Source organism: Bufo bufo, chromosome 4, assembly GCF_905171765.1.
Source record: "Bufo bufo chromosome 4, aBufBuf1.1, whole genome shotgun sequence".
Classification (NCBI taxonomy): Eukaryota; Metazoa; Chordata; class Amphibia; order Anura; family Bufonidae; genus Bufo; species Bufo bufo.
Window position 1 is genome coordinate 59108049 of NC_053392.1, and position 11095 is coordinate 59119143.

The 11095-nt window shown below is 33.8% G+C and overlaps 1 long non-coding RNA gene across 1 annotated transcript in view; it reads right to left on the reverse strand.

The window, feature by feature from the left end:
* Window positions 1-11095, reverse strand: part of LOC120997274 — an 87421-nt gene that overhangs the window by 47502 nt on the left and 28824 nt on the right. The gene's annotated exons all lie outside the window — the stretch shown is intronic.

The following is an 11095-nucleotide window of genomic DNA, read 5'->3' on the forward strand; positions in this document are numbered from 1 at the left end:
ACTGCCAAGATGTCCGCTGGCACAAACCCCATCTGGCGACACAGGAGCTTTCGGACCACAAGCCTCCGATCTGGGAGGTCTTCTTTGGCGCCTCGATGTTTAAACCTCACTACATTTCTCCTTTTAAAGGCCTGACCTGTATAGTGAGCACTGGAGGAAAAAGATGGAGCACCACGGCTCCAGGCATTACTGGGGGGGACCTGGCGGGGTTCAGGGCCCTGACTTATTGGGGATGTGTCTGCACTAGGGGGGCCACTCACACCTTCTGTGCTCGAGGGTAAAGGTGGAAAATCGCCCTCATTACTCTGTGGAGATTCCTCCAGCCTGTCCACCTCTATGCCATCCTCAGATATCTCCCATACAGACTGTACATTCCCCCCAGACGCTGACCCCTCATGGACATGTCCACCATCACCCCCAGTCTCTGCCCCAGCAGTAGAGATCTGCTCTGCCACCCCATCACCTGGATGTACGGATGCATGTCCATTGTCCTGCTGCACTGTGCCTCCTGGGACTTGTAGTGCCGGTGTCTGAGGTCCATGTGTCTCCTTAGGGACAGCTGCAGATCCTTGTGGCCGCTGTTGCACACTGTCCTGTTTATGGATCTCTCCTTTATGAAAAGAAAACTTTGCGGCTTGTAGCACAGGTCTTGTCGCTCGCTGGGCCTCCTCAGGGGTAACACTGGAATCCAGTTCCACATCAGAAAATCCAGATTCAAGGTTCAGGCCTTGGCTGGCAAAACGCTCCTGGTTCTTATAGGACTCGGCAAGTGGTCCCATCCTGACCAAGACAGTGTCCATCTGCTTCACCAGGTCACCAAGTTCCAAGCTGAGTGAGTGTAGCTTACGGTCATACACAGCTGCACAGTTTGGGTTTGCAGTCTTCAGCTTGTACACACAGTCAATCTCCATTTGCAGCATCTGTTTGTGTCCCTTCAGCTCCTCCATTTTCCTCACCAGGGCAGGGATCTCGTCTGCTAGCTGCAGCTCAGGTGCACGGGTCTCTCTCGTTTGGGATCCAGTCTTGGGCAGCTTCTCAGGCTGTTTGAACTCAGCAGACCTGGAGCCTCCATCAGATTTCTCTGAAGGTCTCTCTTGTGCCACATCCACAAATTGTTCAGCATTTTTGCTGCTGCCACTTCCAGACTGAGACCTGGTGCGGCCTAAGTGTGCCATGGTCACCACCTCACCCTGCTGCAGGTTCTGCTGTAATGTCAGCCTCTCCAGAGATGTCCTCCGCTGCCTGTGTGCTGGAGGGGTGAGCTGCACACCTGATGCATGTGCTGCGCCCTGTCTCACCTCCTGCGCACACTGCAGGTTTGGATTTCCACTTTTCACAGAAGATACCATTTGGGAGTCACTATACAGTACTGGACGCTGCATGCCTGGGCTGGAGGACTGCTTCTCTGCACCTTTCTTAGCTGTACTCACTGCTGCTGAATCCTTCTTTTCTGCTGCAATCACAACTGTTGCTCCATCTTTCTTACTTGCACTTAATGCACTGGTGTTTCTTCCATTCTGGTCATTCCTTGTCACAGGATTCACTTTTGGACTTGCATCCATACTAGAAAGAGCCTGGGAGTTACCTCCCAGTGGAGGCCTGGAAGCCTGGGCCTTGCTTGGGGAAGTTCCCCGCCCAGGGAGGCCCTTCCCTGGGCTAGCTCCAGACATGAGGAGAACCACCAACACACGTCCTCACAGCTAGGAGGCAGTATTATAGTAGTTATATCCTTGTACATAGGAGGCAGTATTATAGTAGTTATATTCTTGTACATAGGAGGCAGTATTATAGTGGTTATATTCTTGTACATAGGAGCAGTATTATAGTAATTATATTCTTGTACATAGGAGGCAGTATTATAGTAGTTATATTCTTGTACATAGGAGCAGTATTATAGTAGTTATATTCTTGTACATTTGAGGCAGTATTATAGTAGTTATATTCTTGTACATAGGAGCAGTATTATAGTAGTTATATTCCTGTACATAGGAGCAGTATTATAGTAGTTATATTCTTGTACATAGGAGGCAGTATTATAGTAGTTATATTCTTGTACATAGGAGGCAGTATTATAGTAGTTATATTCTTGTACACAGGAGCAGTATTATAGTAGTTATATTCCTGTATATAGGAGCAGTATTATGGTAGTTATTCTTGTATATAGGAGGCAGTATTATAGCTATATTCTTGTACATAGGAGCAGTATTATAGTAGTTATATACTTGTACATAGGAGCAGTATTATAGTAGTTATATTCTTGTACATAGGAGGCAGTATTATAGTAGTTATAGTCTTGTACATAGGAGCAGTATTATAGTAGTTATATTCTTGTACATAGGAGCAGTATTATAGTAGTTATATTCTTGTACATAGGAGCAGTATTATAGTAGTTATATTCTTGTACATAGGAGCAGTATTATAGTAGTTATATTCTTGTACATAGGAGCAGTATTATAGTAGCTATATTCTTGTACATGGGAGCAGTATTATAGTAGTTATATTCTTGTACATAGGAGCAGTATTATAGTAGTTTTATTCTTGTACATAGGAGCAGTATTATAGTAGTTATATTCTTGTACATAGGAGCAGTATTATAGTAGTTATATTCTTGTACATAGGAGCAGTATTATGGTAGTTATTCTTGTATATAGGAGCAGTATTATAGTAGTTTTATTCTTGTACATAGGAGGCAGTATTATAGTAGTTATATTCTTGTACATAGGAGCAGTATTATAGTAGTTATATTCTTGTACATAGGAGGCAGTATTATAGTAGTTATATTCTTGTACATAGGAGGCAGTATTATAGTAGTTATATTCTTGTACACAGGAGCAGTATTATAGTAGTTATATTCCTGTATATAGGAGCAGTATTATGGTAGTTATTCTTGTATATAGGAGGCAGTATTATAGTTATATTCTTGTACATAGGAGCAGTATTATAGTAGTTATATCCTTGTACATAGGAGCAGTATTATAGTAGTTATAGTCTTGTACATAGGAGGCAGTATTATAGTAGTTATAGTCTTGTACATAGGAGCAGTATTATAGTAGTTATATTCTTGTACATAGGAGCAGTATTATAGTAGTTATATTCTTGTACATGGGAGCAGTATTATAGTAGTTATATTCTTGTACATAGGAGCAGTATTATAGTAGTTTTATTCTTGTACATAGGAGCAGTATTATAGTAGTTATATTCTTGTACATAGGAGCAGTATTATAGTAGTTATATTCTTGTACATAGGAGCAGTATTATGGTAGTTATTCTTGTATATAGGAGCAGTATTATAGTAGTTTTATTCTTGTACATAGGAGGCAGTATTATAGTAGTTATATTCTTGTACATAGGAGCAGTATTATAGTAGTTATATTCTTGTACATAGGAGGCAGTATTATAGTAGTTATATTCTTGTACATAGGAGGCAGTATTATAGTAGTTATATTCTTGTACACAGGAGCAGTATTATAGTAGTTATATTCCTGTATATAGGAGCAGTATTATGGTAGTTATTCTTGTATATAGGAGGCAGTATTATAGTTATATTCTTGTACATAGGAGCAGTATTATAGTAGTTATATCCTTGTACATAGGAGCAGTATTATAGTAGTTATATTCTTGTACATAGGAGGCAGTATTATAGTAGTTATAGTCTTGTACATAGGAGCAGTATTATAGTAGTTATATTCTTGTACATAGGAGCAGTATTATAGTAGTTTTATTCTTGTAAATAGGAGCAGTATTATAGTAGTTATATTCTTGTACATAGGAGCAGTATTATAGTAGTTATATTCTTGTACATAGGAGCAGTATTATGGTAGTTATTCTTGTATATAGGAGCAGTATTATAGTAGTTTTATTCTTGTACATAGGAGGCAGTATTATAGTAGTTATAGTCTTGTACATAGGAGCAGTATTATAGTAGTTATAGTCTTGTACATAGGAGCAGTATTATAGTAGTTTTATTCTTGTACATAGGAGCAGTATTATAGTAGTTATATTCTTGTATATAGGAGCAGTATTATAGTGGTTATATTCTTGTACATAGGAACAGTATTATAGTTGTTATATTCTTGTACATAGTAGCAATATTATAGTAGTTATATTCTTGTACATAGGAGGCAGTATTATAGTAGTTATATTCTTGTACATAGGAGCAGTATTATAGTAGTTATATTCTTGTACATTTGAGGCAGTATTATAGTAGTTATATTCTTGTACATAGGAGCAGTATTATAGTAGTTATATTCTTGTACATAGTAGCAATATTATAGTAGTTATATTCTTGTACATAGGAGGCAGTATTATAGTAGTTATATTCTTGTACATAGGAGCAGTATTATAGTAGTTATATTCTTGTACATTTGAGGCAGTATTATAGTAGTTACATTCTTGTACATAGCAGTATTATAGTAGTTAAATTCTTGTACATTTGAGGCAGTATTATAGTAGTTATATTCTTGTACATTTGAGGCAGTATTATAGTAGTTATATTCTTGTACATAGGAGCAGTATTATAGTGGTTATATTCTTGTACATAGGAGCAGTATTATAGTAGTTATATTCTTGTACATAGGAGCAGTATTATAGTAGTTATATTCTTGTACATAGGAGCAGTATTATAGTAGTTATATTCTTGTACATAGGAGCAGTATTATAGTAGTTATATTCTTGTACATAGGAGCAGTATTATAGTAGTTATAGTCTTGTACATAGGAGGCAGTATTATAGTAGTTTTATTCTTGTACATAGGAGCAGTATTATAGTAGTTATATTCTTGTACATTTGAGGCAGTATTATAGTAGTTATATTCTTGTACATAGGAGCAGTATTATAGTAGTTATATTCTTGTACATAGTAGCAATATTATAGTAGTTATATTCTTGTACATAGGAGGCAGTATTATAGTAGTTATATTCTTGTACATAGGAGCAGTATTATAGTAGTTATATTCTTGTACATTTGAGGCAGTATTATAGTAGTTACATTCTTGTACATAGCAGTATTATAGTAGTTAAATTCTTGTACATTTGAGGCAGTATTATAGTAGTTATATTCTTGTACATAGTAGCAATATTATAGTAGTTATATTCTTGTACATAGGAGGCAGTATTATAGTAGTTATATTCTTGTACATAGGAGCAGTATTATAGTAGTTATATTCTTGTACATTTGAGGCAGTATTATAGTAGTTACATTCTTGTACATAGCAGTATTATAGTAGTTAAATTCTTGTACATTTGAGGCAGTATTATAGTAGTTATATTCTTGTACATTTGAGGCAGTATTATAGTAGTTATATTCTTGTACATAGGAGCAGTATTATAGTGGTTATATTCTTGTACATAGGAGCAGTATTATAGTAGTTATATTCTTGTACATAGGAGCAGTATTATAGTAGTTATATTCTTGTACATAGGAGCAGTATTATAGTAGTTATATTCTTGTACATAGGAGCAGTATTATAGTAGTTATATTCTTGTATATAGGAGCAGTATTATAGTAGTTATAGTCTTGTACATAGGAGGCAGTATTATAGTAGTTATATTCTTGTACATAGGAGCAGTATTATAGTAGTTATATTCTTGTACATAGGAGCAGTATTATACTAGTTATATTATTGTACATAGGAGCAGTATTATAGTAGTTATATTCTTGTACATAGGAGCAGTATTATGGTAGTTATTCTTGTATATAGGAGCAGTATTATACTAGTTATATTATTGTACATAGGAGCAGTATTATAGTAGTTATATTCTTGTACATAGGAGCAGTATTATAGTAGTTATATTCTTGTACATAGGAGCAGTATTATAGTAGTTATATTCTTGTACATAGGAGCAGTATTATAGTAGTTATATTCTTGTACATAGGAGCAGTATTATAGTAGTTATATTCTTGTACATAGGAGCAGTATTATAGTAGTTATATTCTTGTACATAGGAGGCAGTATTATAGTAGTTATATTCTTGTACATAGGAGCAGTATTATACTAGTTATATTATTGTACATAGGAGCAGTATTATAGTAGTTATATTCTTGTACATAGGAGCAGTATTATAGTAGTTATATTCTTGTACATAGGAGCAGTATTATAGTAGTTATATTCTTGTACATAGGAGCAGTATTATAGTAGTTATATTCTTGTACACAGGAGGCAGTATTATAGTAGTTATATTCCTTTACATAGGAGTAGTATTATAGTAGTTATATTCTTGTACATAGGAGCAGTATTATAGTAGTTATATTCTTGTACATAGGAGGCAGTATTATAGTAGTTATATTCTTGTACACAGGAGCAGTATTATAGTAGTTATATTCCTGTATATAGGAGCAGTATTATGGTAGTTATTCTTGTATATAGGAGGCAGTATTATAGTAGTTATATTCTTGTACATAGGAGCAGTATTATAGTAGTTATATTCTTGTACATAGGAGGCAGTATTATAGTAGTTATAGTCTTGTACATAGGAGCAGTATTATAGTAGTTATATTCTTGTACATAGGAGCAGTATTATAGTAGTTATATTCTTGTACATAGGAGCAGTATTATAGTAGTTATAGTCTTGTACATAGGAGCAGTATTATAGTAGTTTTATTCATGTACATAGGAGCAGTATTATAGTAGTTATATTCTTGTACATAGGAGCAGTATTATAGTGGTTATATACTTGTACATAGGAACAGTATTATAGTAGTTATATTCTTGTACATAGTAGCAATATTATAGTAGTTATATTCTTGTACATAGGAGGCAGTATTATAGTAGTTATATTCTTGTACATAGGAGCAGTATTATAGTAGTTATATTCTTGTACATTTGAGGCAGTATTATAGTAGTTATATTCTTGTACATAGGAGCAGTATTATAGTAGTTATATTCTTGTACATAGTAGCAATATTATAGTAGTTATATTCTTGTACATAGGAGCAGTATTATAGTAGTTATATTCTTGTACATAGGAGCAGTATTATAGTAGTTATATTCTTGTACACAGGAGGCAGTATTATAGTAGTTATCTTCTTGTACATAGGAGGCAGTATTATAGTAGTTATATTCCTGTACATAGGAGTAGTATTATAGTAGTTATATTCTTGTACATTGGAGGCAGTATTATAGTAGTTATATTCTTGTACATTGGAGGCAGTATTATAGTAGTTATATTCTTGTACATAGGAGCAGTATTATAGTAGTTATATTCTTGTACATAGGAGGCAGTATTATAGTAGTTATATTCTTGTACATAGGAGCAGTATTATAGTAGTTATATTCTTGTACATAGGAGGCAGTATTATAGTAGTTATATTCTTGTACATAGGAGGCAGTATTATAGCAGTTATATTCTTGTACATAGGAGCAGTATTATAGTAGTTATATTCTTGTATATAGGAGCAGTAATATAGTAGTTATATTCTTGCACATAGGAGCAGTATTATAGTAGTTATATTCATGTACATAGGAGCAGTATTATAGTAGTTATATTCTTGTACATTGGAGCAGTATTATAGTAGTTATATTCTTGTACATAGGAGGCAGTATTATAGTAGTTATATTCTTGTACATAGGAGGCAGTATTATAGTAGTTATATTCTTGTACATAGGAGCAGTATTATAGTAGTTATATACTTGTACATAGGAGCAGTATTATAGTAGTTATATTCTTGTACATAGGAGCAGTATTATAGTAGTTATATTCTTGTACATGGGAGGCAGTATTATACTAGTTATATTATTGTACATAGGAGCAGTATTATAGTAGTTATATTCTTGTACATAGGAGCAGTATTATAGTATTTATATTCTTGTACATAGGAGGCAGTATTATAGCAGTTATATTCTTGTACATAGGAGCAGTATTATAGTAGTTATATTCTTGTACATAGGAGCAGTATTATAGTAGATATATTCTTGTACATAGGAGCAGTATTATAGTAGTTATATTCTTGTACATAGGAGCAGTATTATAGTAGTTATATTCTTGTACATAGGAGGCAGTATTATAGTAGTTATATTCTTGTACATAGGAGGCAGTATTATAGTAGTTATATTCTTGTACATAGGAGGCAGTATTATAGTAGTTATATTCTTGTACATAGGAGCAGTATTATAGTAGTTATATTCTTGTACATGGGAGGCAGTATTATAGTAGTTATATTCTTGTACATAGGAGGCAGTATTATAGTAGTTATATTCTTGTACACAGGAGGCAGTATTATAGTAGTTATATTCTTGTACATAGGAGCAGTATTATAGTAGTTATATTCTTGTACATAGGAGCAGTATTATAGTAGTTATATTCTTGTACATAGGAGCCGTATTATAGTAGTTATATTCCTGTACATAGGAGCCGTATTATAGTAGTTATATTCCTGTACATAGGAGGCAGTATTATAGTAGTTATATTCTTGTACATAGGAGCAGTATTATAGTAGTTATATTCTTGTACGTAGGGGCAGTATTATAGTAGTTATATTCTTGTACGTAGGAGCAGTATTATAGTAGTTATATTCTTGTACATGGGAGGCAGTATTATACTAGTTATATTATTGTACATAGGAGCAGTATTATAGTAGTTATATTCTTGTACATAGGAGCAGTATTATAGTATTTATATTCTTGTACATAGGAGGCAGTATTATAGCAGTTATATTCTTGTACATAGGAGCAGTATTATAGTAGTTATATTCTTGTACATAGGAGCAGTATTATAGTAGATATATTCTTGTACATAGGAGCAGTATTATAGTAGTTATATTCTTGTACATAGGAGCAGTATTATAGTAGTTATATTCTTGTACATAGGAGCAGTATTATAGTAGTTATATTCTTGTACATTTAAGGCAGTATTATAGTAGTTACATTCTTGTACATAGGAGCAGTATTATAGTAGTTACATTCTTGTACATAGGAGCAGTATTATAGTAGTTATATTCTTGTACATTTGAGGCTGTATTATAGTAGTGATATTCTTGTACATAGGAGCAGTATTATAGTGGTTATATTCTTGTACATAGGAGCAGTATTATTGTAGTTATATTCTTGTACATAGGAGCAGTATTATAGTAGTTATATTCTTGTACATAGGAGCAGTATTATAGTAGTTATATTCTTGTACATAGGAGCAGTATTATAGTAGTTATATTCTTGTATATAGGAGCAGTATTATAGTAGTTATATTCTTGTACATTGGAGGCAGTATTATAGTAGTTATATTCTTGTACATTGGAGGCAGTATTATAGTAGTTATACTCCTGTACATAGGAGTAGTATTATAGTAGTTATATTCTTGTACATTGGAGGCAGTATTATAGTAGTTATATTCTTGTACATAGGAGCAGTATTATAGTAGTTATATTCTTGTACATAGGAGGCAGTATTATAGTAGTTATATTCTTGTACATAGGAGCAGTATTATAGTAGTTATATTCTTGTACATAGGAGGCAGTATTATAGTAGTTATATTCTTGTACATAGGAGCAGTATTATAGTAGTTATATTCTTGTACATAGGAGGCAGTATTATAGTAGTTATATTCTTGTACATAGGAGGCAGTATTATAGTAGTTATATTCTTGTACATAGGAGCAGTATTATAGTAGTTATATTCTTGTACATAGAAGCAGTATTATAGTAGTTATATTCTTGTACATAGGAGGCAGTATTATAGCAGTTATATTCTTGTTCATAGGAGCAGTATTATAGTAGTTATATTCTTGTACATAGGAGGCAGTATTATAGTAGTTATATTCTTGTACATAGGAGGCAGTATTATAGTAGTTATATTCTTGTACATAGGAGCAGTATTATAGTAGTTATATTCTTGTACATAGAAGCAGTATTATAGTAGTTATATTCTTGTACATAGGAGGCAGTATTATAGTAGTTATATTCTTGTATATAGGAGCAGTATTATAGTAGTTATATTCTTGCACATAGGAGCAGTATTATAGTAGTTATATTCTTGTACATAGGAGCAGTATTATAGTAGTTATATTTTTGTACATAGGAGCAGTATTATAGTAGTTATATTCTTGTACATAGGGGGCAGTATTATAGTAGTTATATTCTTGTACATAGGAGGCAGTATTATAGTAGTTATATTCTTGTACATAGGAGGCAGTATTATAGTAGTTATATTCTTGTACATAGGAGGCAGTATTATAGTAGTTATATTCTTGTACATAGGAGCAGTATTATAGTAGTTATATTCTTGTACATGGGAGGCAGTATTATAGTAGTTATATTCTTGTACATAGGAGGCAGTATTATAGTAGTTATATTCTTGTACACAGGAGGCAGTATTATAGTAGTTATATTCTTGTACATAGGAGCAGTATTATAGTAGTTATATTCTTGTACATAGGAGCAGTATTATAGTAGTTATATTCTTGTACATAGGAGCCGTATTATAGTAGTTATATTCCTGTACATAGGAGCCGTATTATAGTAGTTATATTCCTGTACATAGGAGGCAGTATTATAGTAGTTATATTCTTGTACATAGGAGCAGTATTATAGTAGTTATATTCTTGTACGTAGGGGCAGTATTATAGTAGTTATATTCTTGTACATAGGAGCAGTATTATAGTAGTTATATTCTTGTACATAGGAGCAGTATTATAGTAGTTATATTCTTGTACATAGGAGCAGTATTATAGTAGTTATATTCTTGTACATAGGAGCAGTATTATAGTAGTTATATTCTTGTACATAGGAGCAGTATTATAGTAGTTATATTCTTGTACGTAGGGGCAGCATTATAGTAGTTATATTCTTGTACATAGGAGCAGTGAGGGAGTTCTGAGGAGACGAGCCTCCTCATCTCACAGCGCCTGCGCCGAATGACCAGAGGCGCGCGATTTTTGAAATGCCGACAGGGCCGGCCGGAGGAGGAGATCACGGCTGGCCCTGTCAATCAACACGGTGAGGGGGCGGATTTCTGATGCGGCTACCAGCAAGTAGACGCCCTACTTGCTGGTAGAGCCCTGATTTACATATTATAAAACTTCGTTTTCTAAAGAATCGGCCGCATGAAAGTAAGTAAGACCATTATATTCTCCTATATCGCGCTATAAGGAATATAACTATCCAAAAA